Below are 15,926 nucleotides of genomic sequence, written 5' to 3' on the forward strand. Positions count from 1 at the left end.
GTGTGTGTGTGTGCGACTAACCTGGCGGCTGCGAGGTGACAGTCGTAGTGGACTATGTTAAAGTGCGACACAGTGCTGTAACCCTGATGCGTGTGTGTGTGTGTGTGTGTGTGTGTGTGTGTGTGCGCGTACTAACCTGACGGCTGCGAGGTGACAGTCGTAGTGGACTATGTTAAAGTGCGACACATTTTGTGCTGTAACCCTGATGCGCGTGTGTGTGTGTGTGTGTTGTGTGTGTGTGTGCTGTGTTGTTGTGTGTGTGTGTGCGCGTACTAATGACGGCTGGAGGTGACAGTCGTAGTGGACTATGTTAAAGTGCGACACAGTGCTGTATCCCTGATGCGTGTGTGTGTGTGTGTGTGTGTGTGTGTGTGTGTGTGTGTGTGTGCGCGTACTAACCTGAGGCTGCGAGGTGACAGTCGTAGTGGACTATGTTAAAGTGCGACACAGTGCTGTAACCCTGCTGCTTGCGAGGCTTGTTCTCAAAGTCCTCCAGGGCCACGCGCTTGGTAAAGGTGTAGATCCCCAGCACCTTGGTCGGCTAGTAGGGGACAAAGATAAGGAAGTATAGCACTTAACAATTGATAAAAGATGCATTGAAATAATAACTAACACATGAACAGGGCTTCCCTGTTCCCTGTGGCTCAGTTGGTAGAGCATGGTGTTTGCAACGCCAGCATGGTGTGTGCAACGCCAGGTTGTGGGTTCGATTCCCACGGGGGCCAGTACTAAAAACAAATGCATGAAATGAAATGTATGCATTCACTACTGTAAGTCGCTCTGGATAAGGGGTGTCTGCTAAATGGCGTAAATGTAAAATGGCACATTTGGAATAAACTAACATTTCATATGAAAATAAAACAGTTTTAGTCACAGCCAAGAGTGGATTTGTCCATACATTTCACCAATACATTTAAACATTAAGGCCAGAGGGGTGTGGTATATGTAATAAAATATATATATTTTTGTCATACCCATGGTATACGGTTTGATATACCACGGCTTTCAGCCAATCAGCATCCAGGGCTCGAACCACCCAGTTACTAATACAGGTGAATGTGGGGAGGGAGCCACAGGTGTACAGGTAGGTAACGACTGCCTGCCCATGAGGGCGTTAGGCGCTGCGCCCCTCTTGAGAATGGTACAAATATTTAAAAAAATGCTCCAAAATATATTGTTCAAAACAAGCTGTTCAGTTACTACTCATGCCCTCAGTGACGGCCAGCAGCAGCGGCTCTGCCTCCTCTATAGGACGGAAAACATTGATTTGATTGTTTTGCCAGCTATTTACTCTGAGGGGGGAACTGCTCCAATGAAAATCGCAGGATTTCATAGCATAAATTATAACAGAACAAAGTTAATGGACTGTCTTGGGGGTGCTCAAATGTCCGTCAAATCAGAACTTCTGGTTCTGCTGTAGTCTCCATCCAAATGAGTCCCTCTCGTCAGACAGCTTACTTCCCCTTCCACACCTGAGACTCAGGTACCGATGGCGCTAAAGCGATGGCGCTAAAGCTAATTGTAAATAAATGATCGTAACAGTGATGGGAGCCTAGGAACTGATCATCTGGACAACTACATTCAACAAGTGTCTAAGGACAGAGAGATACACTAGCTAGAACATTTCATTGCGGATCTGGTAGGACAAAAAAAAACATGGATAATTGTATTGTTTCCCCCCCCATGTAGTTTATGAGGTTCTAGTGTATGTGACAGGGCGACATGTGTGGACTAAAAACAGCATAAAACCACAAAGCTTGATCAAACTAATTTACAGTAAGTTTGAGAAACACTGAGAAATAGTTAACTGAGTAAACTCAAATTCGCTAGCTATATAACTAGCTTGTAGCTTGCTTGCGTGCTAGTTATCTCCCATGCAAATTTCAAAGTCTAATCTAAACTCATATCTGACTAACCCTGAAATATGAAGTCATTTTAGAAAAGAAAAGTTACCTGGCTTGCGCATCATGCTTTGCGACATGTTAGCGTACCATCCCCAGTTAGATCATGTGTTACCGCTTATTGCATCCGTGCTTGTTGCGTTTCACCCGTGCACTTGTTTGTTCGTTCACGACGTGAGCTGGCTGCTTTTTCTAAATAATACATTGAATCTGTTCAAAACGGCGGCAGCATGTGGTCATTCGGTTTTTGACATGCAAAAAGTGATATAGGTGCATTTATGCGGTAGTTCAAATGCACAGATCGCATATATATATATATATATATAATTTCCCTCAAGAAACTACTGGTAGTTCGAAAATCTTGGCATCTTGTCAAGGTTTCCAGGTTTTGTACATGTACACTGAACACCTTCCTAATATTGAGCCGCACCAGTCTCAATTTGCGGGGTCCATGGAGTCTACAAGGTGTTTGTTGAAAGGCGTTTCCACAGGGATGCTGACCCATGTTGACTCCAACGCTTCACACAATTGTGTCAAGTTGGCTGGATGTCCTTTGGGTGGTGGACCATTATTGTTACACACAATAAACCTTTGAGTGTGGAAAAAAACTCAGCAGCGTTGCAGTTCTTGACACAAACCGTGTGCCTGGCACCTACTACCATACCCTGTTCAAAGACACTTAAATATTTAGGTCTTGGCCATTCATGCTCTGAATGGCACACATACACAATCAATGTCTCAATTGTCTCAAGGATTAAAAAATCTTGTATCCCTCTCTACAGATGCAGCAGGTCAGTCCTGGTAGAGTGTTGTTATGTTACCTGGAACTTGTATCCCTCTCTACAGATACAGCAGGTCAGTCCTGGTAGAGTGTTGTTATGTTACCTGGAACTTGTATCCCTCTCTACAGATACAGCAGGTCAGTCCTGGTAGAGTGTTGTTATGTTACCTGGAACTTGTATCCCTCTCTACAGATACAGCAGGTCAGTCCTGGTAGAGTGTTGTTATGTTACCTGGAACTTGTATCCCTCTCTACAGATGCAGCAGGTCAGTCCTGGTAGAGTGTTATGTTACCTGGAACTTGTATCCCTCTCTACAGATACAGCAGGTCAGTCCTGGTAGAGTGTTGTTATGTTACCTGGAACTTGTATCCCTCTCTACAGATACAGCAGGTCAGTCCTGGTAGAGTGTTGTTATGTTACCTGGAACTTGTATCCCTCTCTACAGATACAGCAGGTCAGTCCTGGTAGAGTGTTATGTTACCTGGAACTTGTATCCCTCTCTACAGATACAGCAGGTCAGTCCTGGTAGAGTGTTGTTATGTTACCTGGAACTTGTATCCCTCTCTACAGATGCAGCAGGTCAGTCCTGGTAGAGTGTTGTTATGTTACCTGGAACTTGTATCCCTCTCTACAGATACAGCAGGTCAGTCCTGGTAGAGGTGTTGTTATGTTACCTGGAACTTGTATCCCTCTCTACAGATGCAGCAGGTCAGTCCTGGTAGAGTGTTGTTGTTATGTTACCTGGAACTTGTATCCCTCTCTACAGATACAGCAGGTCAGTCCTGGTAGAGTGTTGTTGTTATGTTACCTGGAACTTGTATCCCTCTCTACAGATACAGCAGGTCAGTCCTGGTAGAGTGTTGTTATGTTACCTGGAACTTGTATCCCTCTCTACAGATGCAGCAGGTCAGTCCTGGTAGAGTGTTGTTATGTTACCTGGAACTTGTATCCCTCTCTACAGATACAGCAGGTCAGTCCTGGTAGAGTGTTGTGTGTTACCTGGAACTTGTATCCCTCTCTACAGATACAGCAGGTCAGTCCTGGTAGAGTGTTGTTATGTTACCTGGAACTTGTATCCCTCTCTACAGATACAGCAGGTCAGTCCTGGTAGAGTGTTGTTGTTATGTTACCTGGAACTTGTATCCCTCTCTACAGATACAGCAGGTCAGTCCTGGTAGAGTGTTGTTGTTGTGTTACCTGGAACTTGTATCCCTCTCTACAGATGCAGCAGGTCAGTCCTGGTAGAGTGTTGTTATGTTACCTGGAACTTGTATCCCTCTCTACAGATGCAGCAGGTCAGTCCTGGTAGAGTGTTGTTATGTTACCTGGAACTTGTATCCCTCTCTACAGATACAGCAGGTCAGTCCTGGTAGAGTGTTGTTATGTTACCTGGAACTTGTATCCCTCTCTACAGATGCAGCAGGTCAGTCCTGGTAGAGTGTTGTTATGTTACCTGGAACTTGTATCCCTCTCTACAGATACAGCAGGTCAGTCCTGGTAGAGTGTTGTTATGTTACCTGGAACTTGTATCCCTCTCTACAGATACAGCAGGTCAGTCCTGGTAGAGTGTTGTTGTTATGTTACCTGGAACTTGTATCCCTCTCTACAGATACAGCAGGTCAGTCCTGGTAGAGTTGTTGTTATGTTACCTGGAACTTGTATCCCTCTCTACAGATGCAGCAGGTCAGTCCTGGTAGAGTGTTGTTGTTATGTTACCTGGAACTTGTATCCCTCTCTACAGATACAGCAGGTCAGTCCTGGTAGAGTGTTGTTATGTTACCTGGAACTTGTATCCCTCTCTACAGATACAGCAGGTCAGTCCTGGTAGAGTGTTGTTGTGTTACCTGGAACTTGTATCCCTCTCTACAGATGCAGCAGGTCAGTCCTGGTAGAGTGTTGTTATGTTACCTGGAACTTGTATCCCTCTCTACAGATGCAGCAGGTCAGTCCTGGCTCCTCTATCAGCTCCTCCATCTGCTTCAACAACGACGTCTTGGTCACCACCTGGCCCTTCTCATTGGTCTGAAACACATAACAGCCAATTACCAACCTGGATTAGCTTCCTGTTTCTTAATTATAAATCAGGGCCTTGTTGGGAAGAAAGGAAGATTTCCATAGAATCCCTCTCCAAGGAAGATTTTTCCCACAAATCTCAGGATCTCTAATGGGTCTGGCTGGGCTCAGAGAAAGCAGCATGTAGGTCTTTTTAGCTATTGACTGCTTACGTCACCTCCCTCCTCATCACCTACAGTCGTGACCAGAAACCCACACCAGAACTTGTTCTTCCAACCCCTCCACCTATGGTCCGGTTAACCCCCATGTTCCCAGTCAGTAACCTACCGTCATGCCCAGTGTCCCCAGAGCTTTCTGTCTCATGGCCATTGCCATGCGTTTCTTCTCGGCCCGTGTCTCCCTGCGAGCGGCGTCTATCTTCAGGTTGACCTCAGCGTGCTCCCTCAGCGCCTCCAGAAGGTTCTCTGCCAGTGTCCCAATACCCTCGTCACTAGATACCTGCTCCAGCTTGTGAAGGTTAGTGATGGAGTCTGTCCCGATTAGCATCTGGTTGAGAGACAGATGACGTTGTTCAGAAAAGTTTAGCACGGGCAGGAAATCTAACACTAGATTATATACATTCCCCCCTTAATAACAGATGTTTGTTTCAAAACGTTTTGCTACAGTGTGCCCTAGTGAACATGACCCAGGTGTGTACCTGTGTAGGTGGGTGCTGGGTGGCCAGGCCTCGGAGCAGTCTGAGGATGAAGGGTAGAGCTGGACGAGAGAGGAACTTCTTCCACACGTCAGCATCCAGACTGGAGGGAAGGAGAGGAGAGAGGTCAGTGGCGTTTCACATTCTGTGAAGTTGGGAGTTGTTTTGGATATAGATTTGAAGAGTTTAATTAAACCCCCCCAAAAAAATGTATCTCTCTCTTTGTTTTCAGAAATGTTCTCAGTGTTTAGAAAACCATTAGCCTGGTCTCAGATCTGTTTTGAGATAATTACTGTGATCATTCCCAAAGGAGTTGGCAGTAAAACACCAAGCAATCTGAGACCAGGCTACTTTGGGACAACTCTTGCCTTAGAAAGGGCTAGAATATGTTCTTCCCTGTGACTCAGTTGGTAGAGCATGGTGTTTGCAACGCTAGCATGGTGTGTGCAATGCCAGGGTTGTGGGTTCGATTCCCACGGGGGGCCAGTACAAAAAAAAAAAAATGCATGAAATGAAATGTATGAAATGTATGCATTCACTACTGTAAGTCACTCTGGATAAGAGCGTCTGCTAAATGACTAAAATGTAAATGTAATATATATACATGTAATTGATGGGTTTTTGTGATCAGTGTTTATAAAGTTTACGAGGCCCATCCAGCTTACTTTTTGGCGTTGGGGATGTGTTTCTTCATGTAGTCCAGGGCACTCTGTGTGATGCCTTTCTGCAGTATCAGGTCTTTGAGTTGGTGTCCGTTGCTGTTGTTCTTGATGCCAGCAGCGATCTTACAGAAGCAGTCTATGAAGACCTTATCATCAGCACTATGCTCCTCGTCGTACCTGGAACACACAGCGGGACAAAAGGTGAATCATGTGAATAAAACCATACACTTGTAAAGACAAATTCACACTTTACTGCTACTACTACTGCTGCTACTACTACTACTGCTGCTACTGCTGCTACTACTGCTACTGCTACTACTGCTACTGCTACTGCTACTACTGCTACTGCTACTGCTGCTACTGCTACTACTGCACGCACTGCTACTGCACTGACTGACGCTACACTGCTACCGCTGCTAGTACTACTACCGCTACTGCTACTGCTACCGCTAACTGCTACTGCCGCTACCACCACAGCTACCGCTACGCACGCTACTACCGCACGACTGCACGCACCGCTACACCGCTACCGCTACCGCACTACCGCACTACTACACTGCTACCCGCTACCACTGCTACTGCTACCACTGCTACCACCGCACCGCTACTGCCACTGCTACCACTGCTACTGCTACTACCACCGCTACTGCTGCTACTGCTACCGCTACCACGCTACACCGCTACCACTACACACTACCACACTACTGCTACTGCTACTGCTACTGCACTGCTACTGCTACTGCTACTGCTGCTACTGCTACTACGCTGCTACGCTACTACTGCTGCTACTACTGCTGCTACTACTGCTACTACTGCTACTGCTACTGCTACTACAGCTACTGCTACTACAGCTACTGCTACTGCTAGTACTAAACCCAGTTTGGATTTATACTTGTCGAAGCTGCAGCAGGGTTTAAATCTCTCCACTAGGATCCTCATCTTCTCCAGTTCTCCAAAGGACAGGTACGGTATGATCCGCAGGAGACCCTGCAGAACACTGGGGTTGGAACGGACAAATGGCGTGTTGATCTGGTCCAGCAGCATCACCAGCTGGTCCTTGTCCCCTGTTAACAACAGGTTACCCTGGAGGGGGGGGGAGAGAGAGAGGCAATACACTTTAGCTTCATGGAACAACACGTTAAGGAGAGAAAGAGCTAAGAGAATTGTACTTTCAGTAGTTTGGAGCCACCAACTCCGATTCTTCCATCTGAAAACATTTGACAGGGTAAGTAACTAGACAAAATGTATTTAGTTTGGTCTAAAAACAACTTGGATGGAACATAGAATAAATGTATGTACTGTTTGACCAGGATATCCACTTTGCAACACTTTCCAAGGTACCAGGACAGGATGTTCGTCCAAGCGCTGCCAGCCTCAGTCTCACCTTGTCCTCTGAGATCTCAGCGTTGGCCTCATCCAGAATGATCTCCATGATGCTGAGGACCTGCTCTGCTATGGACGCTCCTCCACTGTCCTTACTCTCCTGCTCAGCAACCAACGCCTACAGAGGAAGAAAAACAAATATATATATATATATATGGCCACACTCTGGTCAAAATTAAAAATTATATTTTGAATTGTGCATCTTGTATCTGCGTCACATCATGTCACAATGTTATACTACTTCCTCAGTATGAATGTACATAGATTTAACAACTGTATTGTGTGGTATAAATGAGTCTTCGCCTGCTTGGACAGACAGACAGGGCCTTAGACCGAGTGGCACAGCGTCACTACAGATCCTGGTTCGATTCCAGGCTGTATCACAACCGGCCGTGATTGGGAGTGCCATGGGCGGCGCACAATTGGCCCAGCGTTGTCCGGGTTTAGGGTTTGGCCCGGGGGTAGGCCGTCATTGTAAATAAGAATGAGTTCTTAACCTGACTTGCCTGGTTAAATAAAGAAGGGTAATTTAGTCCTCACCAGGTTCAGTGTGCCCAGCATGACGTTGAGGGTGTTCATCTCTGGTTTGACCAGCTGTTGTCTGTTGATCTTCACCTTTACACAGTAACTGAACAGCTTCAGCAGCACCTGGGACGGGGACAGAGGAAGAGTGTTATTATATACTGTAAATGGGGAAACTCTGAAATATTTCTTAAAAAAAAACCCACTATCGTTGTGCTGACATGACTGAGGCTAATTGTTATGCAAATTTGTCAAATGTTTCCAAAAAAAACATCTGAAATCTAGTAAAAACTCTTGAAATAGCATTTGAAATAATCCCACAGCAATTGTAAATGTCAATGACTTGTTACAACCATTATTAAATAATAATGGTAGTAACTACAGTCATTGACTACAATGTAAATGTTGCATAATAATGGCAGTAACTACAGTCATTGACTCCAATATAAATGTTACATAATAATGGTAGTAACTACAGTCATTGACCCCAATGTAAATGTTACATAATAATGGTAGTAACTACAGTCATTGACCCCAATGTAAATGTTACATACTAATGGTAGTAACCACAGTGTAAATGTTGTGTTTCCTGAAACAATAACGAACTAGAAGCAATATATAATGTAGTATTGTGTTCCATGTCCTACTCACGGTGAGCAGGTGTCTTCCCTGTTTGAAATCCCTGATGCCAGACAGTCTGCTGAGCATACACTCCAGCCCCCCACACTGAGCCATCACTCCTGCCATCTTATAAACCTCCTCCTCATCCTCCTCTTCATCTGTGGTAGAGTCCAGAGACTCAATGAACTCTTCAGTAGCGTCTCCAAGGAGACCCCTCATACGATAGATGATCCTCATGGGTTCTCCCTGACAGACAAAAACAAAACCAGGTTAACACTCTTCACAAACAATCCTAAAACAACCTCAAATCATTGTTTGAAAAATACAGTTGGAAAATAAAATTGTGAAGAGTTTGTCACCTCGTTGGTAGGGCACCACACCTTCTTGTAAACCTCGGCCACAGGCAGGTCCAAACTTATGATCTTATTGTTCACCAGAAGCTACAAATAGACAGGAGACGATTAGAAACTAGGTGGAGAACCATCTCCCATCTTCCTGTGTTTCACTCCAGGACAGCAATCCCCAAACAGCACAGCAAAACGTGACTATGTGCAAGAATAGACAGTGTTGTAGCTACAGGAGAAATCTATGGTTTCCTACCTCCATGCCACTGTCGTCCTCGAGCAGGGCCACCAAGTCACAGTCCTGACAGATCTTGTTCTTGATGTCCCTCATCAGGGTCCGATACCTGGCTCGTTGCTGCTGTACGGATTACCAGGCATACGGCCCTGCAGGAAGTCCTCCTGCTGAGGATCCTTCTCCAGGGTAACAAAGAACTCTGTCACCTCGTTTTCCTCCTGGAGGGGGGGAGGAAGAGCAGGAGGAGGGGAGAAGGTAGAGGAGGAGGAAGAGATTCAGTTATGCCATGCAATGCATTCCTAGAAACACAAAAGGCTATCAATTCATCTTTCTGTGATTCCTTGCTTCCTATCTCCTCGCCTTCTTCTCAACCGTATTAGAGAAGGTCCAAGGTCCCTCCTCTCGTACCTCTCCAATGCGTTTTGAGAAGAAGGCGAGGAAAGAGGACGCAAGGAATCAAGGGAAGAGGAATTGAACCACAGACTTGAGCTATAGCAGGAACAGAGTAGAAGCCACTTACTGGGTAGATGATGCTGCAGAGTCTCTCAAAGATGAACACCGGTGTTCTGTAGTCATCCAGGTTGTATCTCTTGGCTGTCTCAATACACACGGCCATGAAGGCCTTGGTCTCAGACTCGGTCCCTGGAGAATGGAAAGAAAGCACTAGCTTTATACCTGTGGTCATGTCCTCCAGCATCATGTCCTCCTGGGTCTATATATTATCTAGCTTTATACCTGTGGTCATGTCCTCCTGCAGCATATCCTCCTGGGTCTATATATTAACTAGCTGTATACCTGTGGTCATGTCCTCCAGCATCATGTCCTCCTGGGTCTGATACATTAACTAGCTGTATACCTGTGGTCATGTCCTCCAGCATCATGTCCTCCAGCATCATGTCCTCCAGCATCATGTCCTCCAGCATCATGTCCTCCTGGGTCTATATATTAACTAGCTGTATACCTGTGGTCATGTCCTCCAGCATCATGTCCTCCTGGGTCTATACATTAACTAGCTGTATACCTGTGGTCATGTCCTCCAGCATCATGTCCTCCAGCATCATGTCCTCCAGCATCATGTCCTCCAGCATCATGTCCTCCTGGGTCTATATATTAACTAGCTGTATACCTGTGGTCATGTCCTCCAGCATCATGTCCTCCTGGGTCTATACATTAACTAGCTGTATACCTGTGGTCATGTCCTCCAGCATCATGTCCTCCTGGGTCTATACATTAACCTGTTGGGGCTAGGGGGCAGCATTTGCACGTCTGGATAAAAAAAAATGTACCCGATTTAATCTGGTTACTAATCCTACCCAGTAACTAGAATATGCATATACTTATTATATATGGATAGAAAACACTCTAAAGTTTCTAAAACTGTTTGAATGGTGTCTGTGAGTATAACAGAACTCATTTGGCAGGCAAAACCCTGAGACATTTTCTGACAGGAAGTGGATACCTGATGTGTTGTATTGACTTTAAACCTATCCCATTGAAAAACACAGGGGCTTAGGAATATTTTGGCACTTCCTATTGCTTCCACTAGATGTCACCAGCCTTTACAAAGTGTTTTGAGTCTTCTGGAGGGAGATCTGACCGAACAAGAGCCATGGAAGGATGATGTCCCATTAGACACCTGGCGCGCGAGTTCATGTTGGGTACCCTCGTTCCAATACGTTATAAAAGAGTATGCATTCGTCCACCTTGAATATTATTCATGTTCTGGTTAAAAAAGGCCCTAATGATTTATGCTATACAACGTTTGACATGTTTGAACGAACGGAAATATATTTTTTCCCCTCGTTCATGACGAAGTCCGGCTGGCTTACATCATGTGCTAACGAGACGGAGATTTTTGGACATAAATGATGAGCTTTTTTGAACAAAACTACATTCGTTATGGACCTGTGATACCTGGAAGTGACATCTGATGAAGAGAATCAAAGGTAATGGATTATTTACATAGTATTTTCGATTTTAGATCTCCCCAACATGACGTCTAGTCTGTATCGCAACGCAGCGTATTTTTCTGGGCGCAGTGCTCAGATTATTGCAAAGTGTGATTTCCCAGTAAGGTTATTTTAAATCTGGCAAGTTGATTGCGTTCAAGAGATGTAAATCTATAATTCTTTAAATGACAATATAATATTTTACCAATGTTTTCTAATTTTAATTATTTAATTTGTGGTGTTGACTTGACTGCCGGTTATTGGAGGAAACGATTTCCTCAACATCAATGCCATAGTAAAACGCTGTTTTTGGATATAAATATGAACTTGATAGAACTAAAAATGCATGCATTGTCTAACATAATGTCCTAGGAGTGTCATCTGATGGAGATTGTAAAGGTTAGTGCATCATTTTAGCTGGTTTTATGGTTTTGGTGACCCTGTCTGACTTGACAAAACATTACACACAACTCTTGTAAATGTACTGTCCTAACATACTCTAAATTTATGCTTTCGCCGTAAAACCTTTTTGAAATTGTAAAACGTGGTTAGATTAAGGAGATGTTTATCTTTCAAATGGTGTAAAATAGTTGTATTTAGAAAAATTTGAATTTTGACATTTATTTGGATTCAAATTTGCCGCTCTTGAAATGCACCTGCTGTTGATGGAGTGCACCACGGGTGGCACGCTAGCTGTCCCACCTAGCCCCAAGAGGTTAACTAGCTGTATACCTGTGGTCATGTCCTCCAGCATCATGTCCTCCTGGGTCTATACATTAACTAGCTGTATACCTGTGGTCATGTCCTCCAGCATCTCCAGCAGCATGTCCTGGGTCTATACATTAACTAGCTGTATACCTGTGGTCATGTCCTCCAGCATCTCCAGCAGCATGTCCTGGGTCTATACATTAACTAGCTGTATACCTGTGGTCATGTCCTCCAGCATCTCCAGCAGCATGTCCTGGGTCTCGTCGATGAGCTTGGTCCTCTGCACCACTAGTTTCCTGAGACACAAGTAGCCGTTCAGCACCGTTCCAACCAGACGACTCTTAAAGTGGCGCTTGATGGACTCCACCTCCACAAAGGAAGACAGCAGGCCTGGAAGCACACGCAGGGGATAGGTACCATATGAGCATATCATCAAAACTTATCGTGTCTACATCATTCTAGCAAAACAAAAGTATCTGCATTAGATAAATATCTTGGTGAATCGACTAAAGCCAAGGTACACAACATGACCAAAAGTATGTGGACACCTGCTCTTCAAACATCTCATTCCAAAATCACGGACAATAATATGGAGTTGGTCTCTCCTCTGCTGCTATAACAGTCTCCACTCTTCTGGGAAGGCTTTCCACTAGATGTTGGAACATTGCTGCGGGGACTTGCTTCCATTCAGCCACACGAGCATTACTGATGTTGGGCATTTAGGCCTGGCTCGCAGTCGACATTCCAATTCATCCCAAAGGTGTTCGATGAGGTTGAGGTCAGGGCTCTGTGCAGGCCAGTAAGTGGCTTCTTCCACACCGATGTCAACAAATCATTTCTATATAGACCTCGCATTGTGCACAGGGGCATTGTCATGCTGAAATAGGAAAGGGCCTTCCCCAAACTGTTGCCACAAAGTTGGAAGCACAGAATCGTCTAGAATGTCATTGTATGCTGTAGCGTTAAAATGTCTCTTCACTGGAACTAAGGGGCCGAACCATGAAAAACAACCCCAGACCATTATTCCTCCTCCAACAAACTTTAGTTGGCACTATGCATTCAGGCAGGTAGCGTTCTCCGCCAAACCCAGATTCTTCCGTCGGACTGCCAGATGGTGCAGTGTGATTCATCACTCCAGAGAACGCGTTTCCACTGCTCCAGAGTCCAATGGCGGCGAGCTTTACACCACTCCAGCCGACGCTTGGCATTGCGCATGGTGATCTTAGGCTGTGTGCGGCTGCTCGGCCATGGAAACCCATTTCATGAAGCTCTCGACGAACAGTACTTGTGCTGAAGTTGCTTCCAGAGGCAGTTTGGAACTCGGTAGTGATTGTTGCAACGAAGGACAGAAGATTTTTTACGCGCTTCCAGCGGTCCTGTTCTGTGAGCTTGTGTGGCCTACCACTTCGTGGCTGAGCCGTTGTTGCTCCTGGACGTTTCAACTTCACAATAACAGCACTTACAGTAAACCGGGCAGCTCTAGCAGGGCAGACATTTCAAATCACATTTTATTGGTCACATGCAGATGTTAATGCGAGTGTAGAGAAATGCTTGTTTGACGAACTGACTTGTTGGAAAGGTGGCATCCTATGACGGTGCCACGTTGAAATTCACTGAGCTCTTCAGTAAGGCCTTTCTACCGCCAATGTTTGTCTATGTGCTTCAATTCTATACACTTGGTCACCAACGCGGTGGGGCTGAAATAGTTTGAAGGGGTGTCCACATACTGCTGTATGTATAGGTAAGTGGAAAATCACGTTGATGTTTTATTTGAGTCAACTATCCCTATAAGACCAGTTCATGCAAGCGCCTTGGTTTAGGTGAATGAAACACGTTACATACCAGTCAAGCTCTTGAGGGCATATCCCTGCTGCAGGTCTGTGCGCTGAGAGTGGCCTCTTCCAGAGCCAACAGGTTGGCTATTTCCTTGGTGATCAGGTTACCGATGTAGGGCAGGACTCCTCGGGCGGCCAGGTACACCTTCCATTGAGGAGGCTTGATGAGCTTCTGGTACAGAGCAAGATACTCTGCTGCACATTCCCCCCGCGATGCTCAACTCATCCAGGTAACTGAGGGACAAACAAACACTGATGCTCAACTCATCCAGGTAACTGAGGGCGAGACAAACACTGATGCTCAACTCATCCAGGTAACTGAGGGCGAGACAAACACTGATGCTCAACTCATCCAGGTAACTGAGGGACAAACAAACACGCGTTAGAAAAAGCTGTTTGACATAAGCCGGAATATTATCCCAATATTCGAAAGCAAGCACAACAAAACAAGGTATTGATGGCAATATTTCACTGCAGATTGCACCTGGTCCAGCTACTAACAATAATACCCAGTGTTAAGCATCCAACTTAACTGATACTAACTTCGCTACATAGAGGACCAATCTTAGATCCCCTTCCCATCGTGTCAATTTGAAACGTTGGAAAAACATCTTTTTAAAAACAGTGCTGACCTCCCAACCCAAAAGACGGCCTCTTACCTGGTAAGCAGGTCCAGCACCTGCTGCTTGCGGCTGGGGATGGAGGTGAGAGCCTCAACGATGGTGCAGGCTGCCTGCGCGCTGCCTGGGTGGCTGGGGTGAACAGCACCTGAGAGACAGAGGAGATTACAGGGAAAAAATTATAGCATGGAAGTGGAAAAAAATGCTATTAAAAAAATTTAAAAAGTGAGATGAGTCCATGCACCATCCCATCTGTTGTCTATTCCAAGCTACACATGAACCTCAGTCCCATGTTGTCTCATGGAAAGGTACAGAGTATCGTTTAAATCATTCTGGAGGCCGGGTGCCAAAAACTTTCATTACATTTCAAATGTAAAAGCTGAATGGTGTGGTGCTGCCTGGAGAAGTGGGTATACTCTAATCCCAAACGTTTCGCCCGGCCGGGGAAAAGAACTCCTAGCGTGTGAAATTCTATGACAAACAGTGACATACACTTTGAACGACCTAAATGATTAATCCTATTGGTCTTCCCTACAGCCAAGCTGTATGGTACCAGTTGTAATCAATAAGTAGGTCTATTGTTGAAATAGATAAATGAGGCTGGCATACGGAGTCCTCAAATCCACAGGTTTCACATTATTTTCTTCTCCCAGGTTTCATTTTTTGTTGTTGTTGTTTGACAAAAAAAACAACATTGGAGGTTTTAAATCCACAACAATGCTTAACCACATCCAGAGACAACAAAAAACTAAGAAATTCTTATTTTTGGAGTGCAGTTACCCTTTAATTAACTGGTACCCTACTTACCCTGATGAGTTTGCAAAACAAAATGGCCACTGAAAGTTGGCGTGGGTTCGTGATGATTTTGCCAGGTAGGCTGCTTTGTACTTCTTAACATTTATGAAGGTTTAGGAAAACCTTTCCATGGAAGCCTGTAAACCGGTTCGGCCTGTGTGCGTCGATATATTTTCCTGTTACTTAAATGTTTGAAACCTAGACGTTTTACTTCATAGGGAAGCGTATCAGCACCTTGCTTCCCCAGTAGCCTATGGCCAAAAATCCTACCATAAGCATTTAGGCCCTTATTTTTGAAGAACCTCATCTGTCCTGTCCTACTGGTTTTTAAATCAACCCCCTAATTATATAAGCTGCCAGACATTATTTTGGTCATATAGCAATCAGCGATGAATTGTTTGCATCTTTAGATCTCCCTGAATTTACAGAATTGGCAACAAATGTTTCATCTCATTCATGAAACTGCTCGCATTTTAGAACTGGGTTTTTCGCACATCTCATTTTAGACGTTTAATTTGTTAACATTAGACCTACCCGATAGTTGCTGTGCTTAAAAGCATTGAAAATAGTCAAATCAACAAGTCTAAAGATAAACATTTTTGACTCACTACAAGTTTGATACACAACGTGGGGATTAAGTACTGTACACAATGCCCACATAAAAATGATGGTATACTGTGTATACCTGTAGATACACTCCATACTGATGTGTATATGCCATACCAAACAGTACCAATGTAGAAGTGTCCTGAACTCAACGTTGAACATGAATATGTACTACGCACAGGAGTGTCTAGAACTATTTTGAACAGATATATACTGCTAAGAGCAGCGAGTGTCAGAACCTAAACATGAATATATA

The 15,926-nt window shown here is 44.7% G+C and overlaps 1 pseudogene; it reads right to left on the minus strand.

Moving 5' to 3' along the window:
- Window positions 1-394: 394 nt before the first annotated feature.
- On the minus strand, window positions 395-14,417 carry LOC123739018 (E3 ubiquitin-protein ligase UBR4-like; annotated as a pseudogene).
- Window positions 14,418-15,926: the final 1,509 nt, after the last annotated feature.

Source organism: Salmo salar, unplaced genomic scaffold, assembly GCF_905237065.1.
Source record: "Salmo salar unplaced genomic scaffold, Ssal_v3.1, whole genome shotgun sequence".
Classification (NCBI taxonomy): Eukaryota; Metazoa; Chordata; class Actinopteri; order Salmoniformes; family Salmonidae; genus Salmo; species Salmo salar.